The sequence below is a fragment of the Juglans microcarpa x Juglans regia genome, chromosome 6S (assembly GCF_004785595.1).
Source record: "Juglans microcarpa x Juglans regia isolate MS1-56 chromosome 6S, Jm3101_v1.0, whole genome shotgun sequence".
Taxonomy (NCBI): domain Eukaryota; kingdom Viridiplantae; phylum Streptophyta; class Magnoliopsida; order Fagales; family Juglandaceae; genus Juglans; species Juglans microcarpa x Juglans regia.
In genome coordinates this window covers 1,456,731-1,468,695 of record NC_054605.1, presented here as the reverse complement: position 1 = coordinate 1,468,695, position 11,965 = coordinate 1,456,731, and the positions used below count along the sequence as shown (strand labels likewise).

Sequence of the window (11,965 nt, the reverse complement as noted above, 5' to 3'; positions counted from 1 at the left end):
ATTTAAAAAAAATATTTAATTTGATCTCAGTTTGATCTTTTTCTTTTCAGGAATCAAAAGTGCATACACCGATCTAAATCGTTAGAGCATACGCTTTTCGATCCCGAGATTGAGATGACCTTACGTTGGATCAATAAAGAGAAAAAGAAATAGGTCGCCGCCTATAAAGTTAATATGGTCGACCAGGAGCACAAAGCGTTAAGACACTATGTGATGCCCTTGGTCACTGGGGCGACGTCTAATACAAGGCGACCAGTATTACAAGCCAATAATTTCGAGATCAATACGACCATCATTTAAATGATCCAACAAACCGTCCAATTTGGGGAGCTGTCACAAGAGGATCCTAATGTCCATATTGTGAATTTTCTAGAAATTTGTGATACTTTTAAACACATGATACTTTTAACGGAGTGATAGATGATGCAATCTGATTGAGACTTTTTCCTTTTTCACTTAGGGAAAAAGCAAAAGTTTGGTTAAATTCTTTGATGCTCGACATCATCACCACCTGGGAGGAGTTGGCATAAAAATTTTTTGTAAAGTATTTGCCTCCGACCAAGACAGCGAAATTGAGGAATGATATTACTACCTTCTCCCAATTTGAGGGTGAATCATTGTATGGGGTGTGGGAAAGATACAAAGACTTATTGCGCAAGTGTCCACATCACGACCTTCCCGCCTGGCTTCAAGTACGGACATTCTACTATAGTTTGGGACCCATAAATCGATCTATGGTTGATGCGGCCATTGAAGGAGCATTAATGAGTAAGACCCATGAAGTCGCCTATGGACTTCCAGAAGAAATGGCTTCCAACAATTATCAATGGGCTGGAGTTTTTGAACTTGATTCTATTACCACACTGGCGGTGCAGATGGAAAATCTTTCACAACAACTAGGTAAGATGAACGTTAATACTATTCAAACTAATGTTACTTGTGATCATTGCACAGGAAATCATTCAAGTGTTAATTGCCAAGTGAGGAATCCTTTTGTCCAACTAAGTCAAGAACAAGCCCATTACGTGTCCAATTTCCAACGTCAAAACAATCCTTATTCAAACATGTTCAATCCTAGATGGAGAAATTACCTAACTTTTCATGGAGTAATAACCAAGGCCGGTTAGACCACCTCAACAGTTTCCACAGCAAGAGAAGAAGATGACACTTGAGGATATGTTCATGCAGTCATGCAAAAAACTGATATGGTGATCCAAAACAACATGGCATCCATCCGCAATCTTGAGGTGCAAATCCGTTAGCTTTCTAACATGCTTACCGAGAGGACAACATTGTGACCAATCCAAAGAAGCATGTCAAAGCCATAGCATTGCGAAGTAGGTGGACATATGGCTAGCCACAAACAATAAGTACCAAGTGAGATGCAGACTGAAAATGTGGAGACTGAGAAAAAGGAAACCGAGGATGAAGTGAAAGAAACCGATTGGGAGGTAACCGACCAGCAAGTTGAGAAGACTAGAGACAATAAAGGGGCTGCAAAATCCAAGAAATCCAGAGAGTTTACTTTTGAACCTTTTTCTCTTTCAATTTATGATCCACCAATTTCTTTTCCGCAAATATTAAAGAAAAATAAAATTGATAATCAGTTCTCTAAATTTTTGAGTATATTTAAACAATTGCATATTAATATTCCTCTTATTGAAGTCTTAGAGAAAATGCCTAAATATGCAAAATCTTTGAAGGATATATTATCAAACAAGTAAAAGTTGGAGGAGCATGAGACTGTGATACTAACCAAGGAGAGCAGTGCAATTTACAAAAGAAATTGCCGCTTAAGTTAAAAGATCCGGAGAGTTTCATGATACCTTATACTATAGGAAATTTCTATTTTGATAAAACTTTATGTGACTTAGGGGAAAGTATTAATCTAATGCCTCTCTCTATTTTCAGGAAGCTGGGTCTTGGAGAAGTAAAGCCGACCACCATCTCTCTACAGTTGGCTGACAAATCTATCAAATACTCGAGATGACTCATTGAGGATGTACTGGTGAAAGTTGATAAGTTCATCTTTCCCACCGACTTCATTTTACTTGATATGCAGGAGGACGAGGAGATCCCTTTGATACTGGGCCGACCTTTCCTTGCAACGGGGAGAATTTTAATTGATGTCAAGAAATGGAAACTCGTTTTAAGGGTCGACAAGGAGCAAGTCACGTTTGACGTATTTAAATCAATGGAATTCTAGTCCGAGGTATTTTCTTGTTTTCAAATAAGCAACCGAGACATGGTTAAGGCTGACCATCAAATAGCCATTGCACCCGAGGATCAAGAGAAGACCACTTTCACCTATCCTTATACCATTTTTGCATATAGGCGCATGCTTTTTGGTCTTTGTAATGCGCCAACCACTTTTCAAAGATGCATGATGTCCATTTTCTCTGACATGGTGGAAAATTTTTTAGAAGTCTTCATGGATGACTTCTTGGTTTTTTGTCACTCTTTTGATAATTGCTTATATAATTTATCTTTGGTTTTGTAAAGATGCAAGGAGACAAATCTTGTTTTAAATTGGAAAAAAATATCACTTCAAGGTCAAAGAGAGAAATGTGCTCAGCCACTACATTTGCTTCAAGGGAATTAAGGTTGACTGAGCAACGATAGAAGTTATTGATAAACTCCCACCACCGACCAATGTGAAAGACATGAGGAGCTTCTTAGGTCACGCTAGGTTTTATCGTCGGTTTATCAAGGATTTCTCTCAAATTACTAAACCTCTCTACACCCTGTTGATTAAAGATAATCGGTTTGAATTTTTTGTTGAATGCTTGCATGCTTTTGAAACATTGTAAAATAAATTAATTTTAGCACCTATCATTGTATCACCAGATTGAAATTTACATTTTGAATTAATGTGTGATGCTAGTGATTATACTATAGGGGCCGTTTTGTGGCAGAGAAAAGATAAAAATTTTCATGTTATTTATTAAACAAGTTAGACCTTAACAGGAGTTCAACTGAATTATGCTACTATGAAAAATAATTGTTGGCAGTTGTGTTTGCCATTGACAAATTTCATTCTTATTTGATAGGTTCAAATGTGGTCATCTACACCGATCACTCAGCTCTTAAATACCTGTTGTTGAAGAGGGATGCCAAACTAAGATTGTTACAATGGATTCTGCTACTACAAGAGTTTGATTTGGAAATAAGAGATAAGAAAGGTACCAAGAATACAGAGGCCGACCACTTATCTCGCCTTAAGCTTAAAGAGGCGGCTGGCGAGGAGAATTTTCCAATTAATGAGACATTCTTGGACGAGCAATTAATGGCTATACAAGTTATTCCATGGTATGCCGACATGGTAATTATTTGGTGTCCAAAATTCTCCCGACTGAGATGACATATCAACAAAAGAAGTAGTTATTCTCCAACTTGAAATACGATTTTTAGAAGGAACCTTTTCTATACTGTCACTGCACGGATTAGATAATGAGAAGATGTGTGCCCGAGAAAGAGATAGAGAATATACTCAGACACTGCCACTCTTTGGAAGCGGGCGGCCACTTTGGTGGAGCAAAAACAGTAACAAAAGTTTTACAATACAGCTTTTATTGGCTGACTATTTTTAAAGACTTTTAATTTTGTTAATTTATGTGATCATTTTCAAAGGGTTGGCAACATTTCTAGGAAATATGAGATGTCTATAAACAATATTTTAGTGATTGAATTATTTGATGTTTGGAGTATAGATTTCATGGGTCATTTTCCATCCTCATATTCTAATAAATTTATTCTAGTGGCTGTAAATCATGTCTTCAAATGGGTGGAAGCGGTCGCCTTGCCAACCAATGATGCGAGGGTCGTGGTGAATTTCCTGCAGAAGAATATCGTTTCCCAATTTGGTACTTCGAGGCTCATAATCAGTGATGGTAGAAAGTATTTTTGCAATCGTCAATTTGAAGCGTTACTAAGTATGGAGTTACCCATCACATGGCGACACCATACCATCCTTAAATGAGTGGCCAGGTCGAGGAGTCTAATCGAGAGCTAAAGCGCATACTGGAGAAGATCGTGATTGTCTCTCGAATAGCCTAGGCAAGAAGGTTAGATGATGTGCTATGGGCCTATCAGACAACATTCAAAACACCGATTGGTATGTCACCTTATCTGCTCGTTTATGGAAAAGTCTGTCATCTACCCGTAGAGCTAGAACACAGAGCCTATTGGGCGACGAGGATACTGAACTTTGATTTACAAGCGGCTGACGCGAATACTACAGATCAATGAGATGGATGAGTTCTACAATGATGCTTATGAGAATGCTCGGATTTACAAAAATAAAACTAAAAGATGACATGATAAGCATATTCTGAGAAGGGAATTCAAAGTCGGGCAGAAAGTTCTATTATTTAACTCAAGACTTTGACTCTTCTCTGAAAAGTTGCGCTCTTGGTGGTCAGGACCATTTGTGGTAACTCGTGTCTTTCCCCTATGGGGCGGTTGAAGTCCATCACGATACAAAAGGCACATTTCAAGTAAATGGACAGAGATTAAAACCCTGTATGGATGGAGACTTTTAACTCGAAAAAGTGCTCCATCGATCTCGCCAGTAATAAATGCTGAGCGGACAATATCTAGCTACAGACTTTAAATAAAGCACTTTTGGAGGCAACCTAAGATTTATTTATTTATTTATTTTATTTATTTTTATTTTTACTTATTATTATTCATTTTTCTTTCGAAAAGGCGAGGAGATCTCCAAGGAGTATACGGCTGCACCTTCAAGGAAAATATTCAAATGATAGAATTTGATAAAATCAGGGGGCATCCCTTACCTTCTCTCATTCTCTATTTTAGTTTCTTTCTTTTTTTTTTTCCCATTGAAGACAATGTGATATTTAAGTTTGGGGGAAAAGATATTATTTTCTAAAAAAAAATTAATAATAACAATAATAATGATGATGATAAAAACAGTATGGTTTGATGAATAAAAAGCCAATGATAAGAATATGATTAAAATTGATTATCATTTTTAATTGCTTAAGTCTAGTTATTAATTCTTTACTTGATCTTACTTAATTTAATATTTTCTTTGTTCAATGAATGCTTCTTATGATCATTAATTGTTGTAAGTACCTAGAGAAATTTTATGTGAATTTTGTGAATTTATAAGGTCTCAACTTACACTAGAACTTGTTTGATTACACTCGAGGTGAAATCCTAGACATAATATTGCTGGGGACATGATTAAGATATTCTTTGGACCGATTGAGTCTTTCAAGCTTACTTGTTTATTTTCTTTATCTCTAGTTGCCCTTTTGAACTTTATTGAAATATATTTTGGCCTTATATTTTTCTTTCTTGTAAACCTCATATTCACTACCTTATTTGAGCTTAAACACTAATTTCCTTACATTTCAAAAGAGTTAAGTTTACAAAAAATCAAAGATTCACAAGAGCATGAAAGACAAGAGAGGTAGAAGGTCTACAAGTGAAATATTTATAGCAATATTATCAAAATCATAAGTTTGGGGGTGTGAAGAGTCAACTCATCTACCGTGTGGTCAACAAGAAAAGGCTGACGAGAGTCATCCACAAAGGCAGTCGAAAAATGATGGAATATTTCCAAAAAAAAAAAATGAAAGAAAAAAATTTAACCTACCGAATAAAGGGGTAAAGACAAAGATATTTGAAAGTGAAATAAAGAGATGTATGTTGACAGATTTACAAAGATTGAGAAGAGATGTTTGTGTTAGAAGTGAGAATGCTCTATTTATTATGTTAGTGTTCAAATTTAAATTTTCTTGCTTTGTTTGAATCCTACATCTTCTTTGTAGCCCTAACTCTAGCCTTGCATTACAAGCTTAATAAAGACCTATTGATCATAGTTTTTGTTCTACGTTAGCGGAGAGTGATTTGAAAAGCAAGACTATGGAGTTTTTAAAGATCCATTATTTATTTACTTGTTTGCATAAAACTATCCGGGGAGCTAATGAGGAAGTGAGAATGATGGGTATGCATGAATGTGGGATCGATAATACGGTGGAATTGAGTTTTGAATTAACTTTTGGACCTGATTGATCTTGAGTGATTCTTTTGAATTATAGACTTTAGACAATTTTTGAGGTAATAAATTTTGTGAATCAAAATAATGCTTATTTTAATTATCTTTTCTTTTTTACTTTACACGAGGGCGAGCAAAACTTAAGTTTATAGGTATTTGATAAATGCTAATTTTATGTGATTTTTATCATTCTTTTATTTATTAAAAGTGTCATTTTCCCTCCAATACAATTTATTTTATTTTATTTTATTTCTATATATTTTTATTAGTTTTTTAGTTTTGAAGGAATGAGAAGATTTAATCCAAAAAACGAGAGCATTTTGGTACAAAGAAGAGACTACGGATCTAGACCGATGACAGACAACGGTATCTGAAGAGAGTCGATGAGATTGGGGCGAGGAACCTTGTCTCATGGGTAGCAAAGAGGTTTCTTTTGCCCAAAGATAAGAAGGTTTACCTCTTGGTAGGAGAGGAGACTCACAACCAGGAGGCATGCCTTGAAGGTGCGAAGACTTGGCGACTAGGCTCTAGGCAATTAGATTGGGCGACTCGTATAAACGACTAACTTAAAAGACCAATCTAAACGATATCGTGGACAACAACTAGAAAAAGTGAGATGAGTCTTTCATCCCGGTCAGGAGTCTTTCTACTTGGTAGGCGAAGAGAAGGCAATGTGGTCTTTGTGACCTCCACACCCGCTCATTTGTGACCTCTATGCCCATTCATTTGTGACCTTCATTCCAGTTATATTCAGTGCACACGGCATCTACTCAATGAGATAATTCATCCTGATCGAGATCAATTTGTTGTTGACCACCAAATCTGAGTTCCGAAATTAATCTATTGGCGACCAAATCCTCCCGAATCCGCAAATCAAACCGCATATCATTGAATCTTTCATTTTAGATAATCTCGTTATTCTTAGGATATTTCCTTTTATGTTAACATCTATCTTTAGAGATTATTTTCTAGATTTTTAGGCGAGATGGTAGCCATCTTGTGGGATGGAGGTCAAAGTTCTAAATCGGAGAGTTGAGAATTTTGAGTTTTAGAGAGTTTGAGTTTAGGTTTAGAGTTCTAGTTTTTAAATTTGAAGTGTTCTTTCGAGAATGTGGAACTGATGGGCAAAGGCGAGAGCCGAATGTTTCATCAACCGACTTCAACAAAGAATATCAATTTTATTCTTTTTCTTTTTAATTTTATTATGAATTAATTCTATTTTCTAGAACTTTGTTGTAGCCTAGCACTGAACACACAATTTATATTCCAAATTATTTTATTTTCAATATTTTCATAATTGAGTGTTTATTCCTTATTTTTAATACTTACAATTTTGTAGCTAACTATTGTTCGATCTTTTGAATTGCAATGAGTCTGAGAGGTGAATTGTGATTAAAATTCTAGGATTAAACACCATTAGTTAAGCTAGGTGAGATGCTTTACCGCGACTAGTGTGATTTTTAAGAAAACTCCAAAGAACTTAATGAGTTTTTATATAGTTAAATTCACATAGAGATATGGAGTTATTAGTTGAAGATATTTTTGATATTTTTTGAGAGAAAATATTGAATAATTAAGGAATTTTTATCATCAAATTGGGATAGTTGAGATTCTATAATAAGGAAGAATAAACTGTGTGAGATTTGCTAAGTGAAGTCAAACGCTCTAGATCTATTCTCATTATTTTTAAAATCTTAATTTTAATGTTATTTTCTTCAGTTTAATTTAGATAAACCATTCTTCAAATTTCGGTTTTTCAAATAGTAATTAATTTAATCAGTTTTAATACTTAATAGCATAATTATTCCTTGTGGTTTCGATAATCGTTTTCTTTAAAACACTTTACTAGTTGTTACGATTTTATACACTTGCAGATATAGTTTTATGCGAACAAGTTTCACTTTGATTTTTGAAAATTCAAGGGTATAGATGGTTTTAGAATACCAAAAATATAAAGTCTATGAATTTTTATTAAATTTAGAGTTCTTTTGCAATTAGTGAAATTTTAGGACCTTAATATCAATTTTTGAGGGTCTAGTGGTATTTTTCTAAATATCCATATTTGAAGCCTTTGATTTTGGACCACACCCATAGAAGTACTAATCCTAACTTAGTATGCACTTGATTTACGCAACTACGACATTATTTTCAATTATTCCAGAAGTTTGTAAGTTGGCCTCTAACTGACGCTTTGACAAATTATTTATGATTTATTAGTAAATGCCTTATTCATGTTTCAATTATCACTTTAAGTATAAAATATCATGTTATATGATACATTGAGTGTATATTTACATGACATGTGATATTTCTACCTTTTTAGCATATTGCATCTATAAATATCATTTCATATAAAAAGCTTATTATATATGCACATGTCATAGAACACATTTTTCTAACTTAACATGAAAATAATTTTCATCACTTCTCCAAAAACTAGTATGGTGAATTATCCTAGTGAAACTCATTTGTCCACTCTGGAGTGAGTAAAAATGGAGTGGTAACCTCTGGGTTGACGAAAAAGAGTCAACGGGCTTCGAATGGATTCTTTTTAAAGAATGCCGGAGCGAAATAATATGTTATGACACCTAATGCTGATGGGTGTATATGCTATGATGTTATGATGATGTTATGTTATATTACCAATGCATTGAGAATGATGTCTGTAGATAATGACGTAGTGCTAACATGAGTTGTGCTACGGTCACCGACATGTGCTTATGGTGCATATGAGGAACTATATTGCTACTAAACGTATGTTAATGATGGCTTTAATAAACGATAAAACGTTATGATTTTTTAAAGCGATGACGTATGAAATGTGCTATTTCGAAATGTCATATTTTTGGAATGAGAAAATGAAAATGTTATTTGAAAGTTAATGCGCATCAATATTTTTCTAAAAATGTTGAGGAATCTAGATGGGAGACACAGCACATTTTTCTGCATTTCATACACTTCATATTTATCATCCTTCATGAAGAGAACGATTTAACTTTGTACCAAAGTCTAAGCTATGTTGGCATTTTGAACTTGATGATTTCTAATGAAGTTGGGATGTTTTAGTTATTCTAGCATAAGTTCTATCTTCACCCTTCTATCCGTTGTGATTATTGCATACTGCTAGTTGCAAACTAGGACGCATTGCATATTAACTATCACGAATGGGGATATATAACCTTGTGTTGCATGTCCCGACACTCTAAATCTTCGTTCCATCCCAAGCGGAGGTTGGGGCGTCACAGCGACAATCTTCCAATGGACTTATTAAGGCGTCACCTCTTGAACTGCTCGAATAATTCAATGGTAACAATACAAAATCTGCAGTTGCAAAACCAACTCTTTGTAAAACAGTACGCTGACTTCATAAAATATGAATAAGATGAACTTTTGAAGGGTACTTGTGAGGCAAATCAGTGGTAATTCATGCACTACCAAATTAATCAAGGAGTTGTCCTAAATAATTTCCTCATACCTTGCTTTCGAGTGTTTTGGAATTGTTCCATCAATCTGGATCACTAATTTTTCTAAGCATGGCCCTTTAAATCTTGTTCCATTAACAAGATAAAGTCGTCCTTGAGGAACCGAAAGGATTGATTTTGGATTAAAGCAAGCAATGTCCCATGCTTTTAAGAAAGCCTGGATATCATCAGAAACTCCATCTCCAACAGCACCAAAGCTATCCATATTCACAAGAACCTTGCTCCCACGTTCACTAGTCCATGTCGGATGGGGGAAGGTTTCATCTCATTTTCTTCTTCTATCGCCAAGCTTTCTTGTTCTTCGAGCATGCCAATATCATCATATACCATGTTTTCTTCAAATTTCTCATAAGAAATGTATTTAATAGCAAATATCTTTCTAAGTCCAAAATATGTTCTCTTTAGTGCTCTTTAAGTTTCATTCCATTCAACTAGGAAAGAGTCACCATCTTTACTTGTTCCATAAGAGAATAGTCTGCTTCCATTAGCACTATAGAGCATTTTAGTGCACCCCTATCTTAGTAAGTGCATCATGGTCAACCCTAGAGCCCATATGATCGTACAACTAAGCCTTAATTTTCCCATCAACAACAGTTGAAATTATAAACTAAATATTTTCTTTTTGGTGAGGATAAATGGAATAAATAGGTGCTTCATGACCTTCAAAGTTAAAGTCTTCTTCCAAAAAATCCCAAACCTTTATTAATTTCTCAACTCCACAAGTTACCACACACAGTTGGTTGTTTGGGTGTGAGAGTGCTAAGTCATTCACACCACCAACATGAGCATCACTCTCTGAAAGCTGTCGTTGATCATTTGACCCATTGTAAGAATGCAAGTGCATCAAATGTTTGCTAAATGCAACCCCCTTAAAATTCTCAGCAAACTCCAATGTGGTATTTTTCCATGGTCCTCCACCAAGGGTTACAAGAGAAAAAGAAGGGCTTCAAATATCTCAAAAATGTCCTCCACTCAAATCTCGATAGGAACTAAAAATAGAGAGGAAACATCTGCTCACCACTAAGAGTACTGCCCAACTCTTCAGCATCATTTCCCCACTTCCAGAACTTAGAATTTGAGTCCCCGTCAGCAAGGATTTCTTCAAGCATTTTATCAAACTACTCCCTTGCACACTGGTTACCACCATTTTAAAGTGCTTCAACTTCTTGAGAAGTAAACTTCACCATGGAGACAAACTTCACACGATGTGTAAATTCACGAGGTCTCCCACTACAAGTCATATAAATGAAACTCCAAAAATCTGTAAAAACATATATAGGACCCAAATTATTGTAGTTGATGCATCTCTGATTGGGCATCATGCGGTCTGGGTGTTCCACTCTAATCTTGGAAATCAAAAGGGTGTGGGCCTTCCAAGGAAGGTGTCACGGGTGCAGTGGGCGAGGCCTTGAAGAGGGAAGGGAAGAATTGGAGTACAGACTGGGTAGAAGAGGGATAACAGAATTAACAGCTTGAGAGTAACTGAAATAACAAAATGAAGTTCATTAGTGAAACGGTGCATTTTGGTTTCTTGTAAGGAATAAGTAAAACGGCACGTTTCATCTTTGTTACATTCTTGTTTTGCGTTTAGCTTTCTGTAGTTTGCGTTTTGGGTATTAGAACATTACATCGTTTCTGCTTCACAACTGCTTCTATAAAAGCAGGAGGGCTCATGTAATTGAAATTGAAGAATTAAGTGAGATCATTTTTTGGAGGCTGAGAATCCCTCGAAGATTCTCTACAAGATTCATCATGGAATCTTGATCATTCTATCTGAATTCTTGTGTTCATTAATTCCTCTCCCTTGTGTGATTCTGAGTGATTGGCAGTGAGGATCTAAAGGATCCTTACAAGTGGTATCAGTAGTAGTCGATCTTGAGGAGGTGGTGATGGCAGATGGTACTCCTGCCGCCATGAAAGGTCAGCAAGACGGTTATCAGAAACAGCAAGAAATGGTTCAGAAGCAGTTGGAGAACCATCAGCAAGCCATCCATGGTATGGTAGAAAGGTTAGAACAATTTTCTGACATGTTGCGTTCCTTAGTTGAAAATGTTAATGAAAACTCTCGTCGTGATAGAGAGGTTTCTAATGAACTCTGAGGTCAAGAGGATAGGCCTGTGTTTCAGAGGAATTTTTGATTAGATTTTCCAAGATTTGCTGGTATTGATCTTGCGGGTTGAGTCTTTAAGGCCAACCAGTACTTTGATTTTTATCAAGTACATTTCCATCAAAAATTAATGGTGGCTTCATATCATATGGAAGGAGAAGCATTGGTGTGGTACCAAGATGCTTTGGACTCGGGGCAGTTCAATTCTTGGGAATCTTTAGTGGTAGCAATGAAGTCAGATTTGGACCATCTACTTATGATGATCCGATGGAAGTATTAGCCAAACTTAAACAATCAACTTGTGTTAGTTTGTATAAATCTCAATTTGAAGTATTGTCAAATAGATTGAAA

General features: G+C 35.6%; 1 non-coding gene across 1 annotated transcript; it reads right to left on the bottom strand.

The window, feature by feature from the left end:
* Window positions 1–569: 569 nt before the first annotated feature.
* LOC121238005 lies at window positions 570–676 on the bottom strand. The gene has a single exon (XR_005935051.1). It is a non-coding gene; the product is annotated as a small nucleolar RNA R71 (small nucleolar RNA).
* Between the last annotated feature and the right edge of the window lie 11,289 nt (window positions 677–11,965).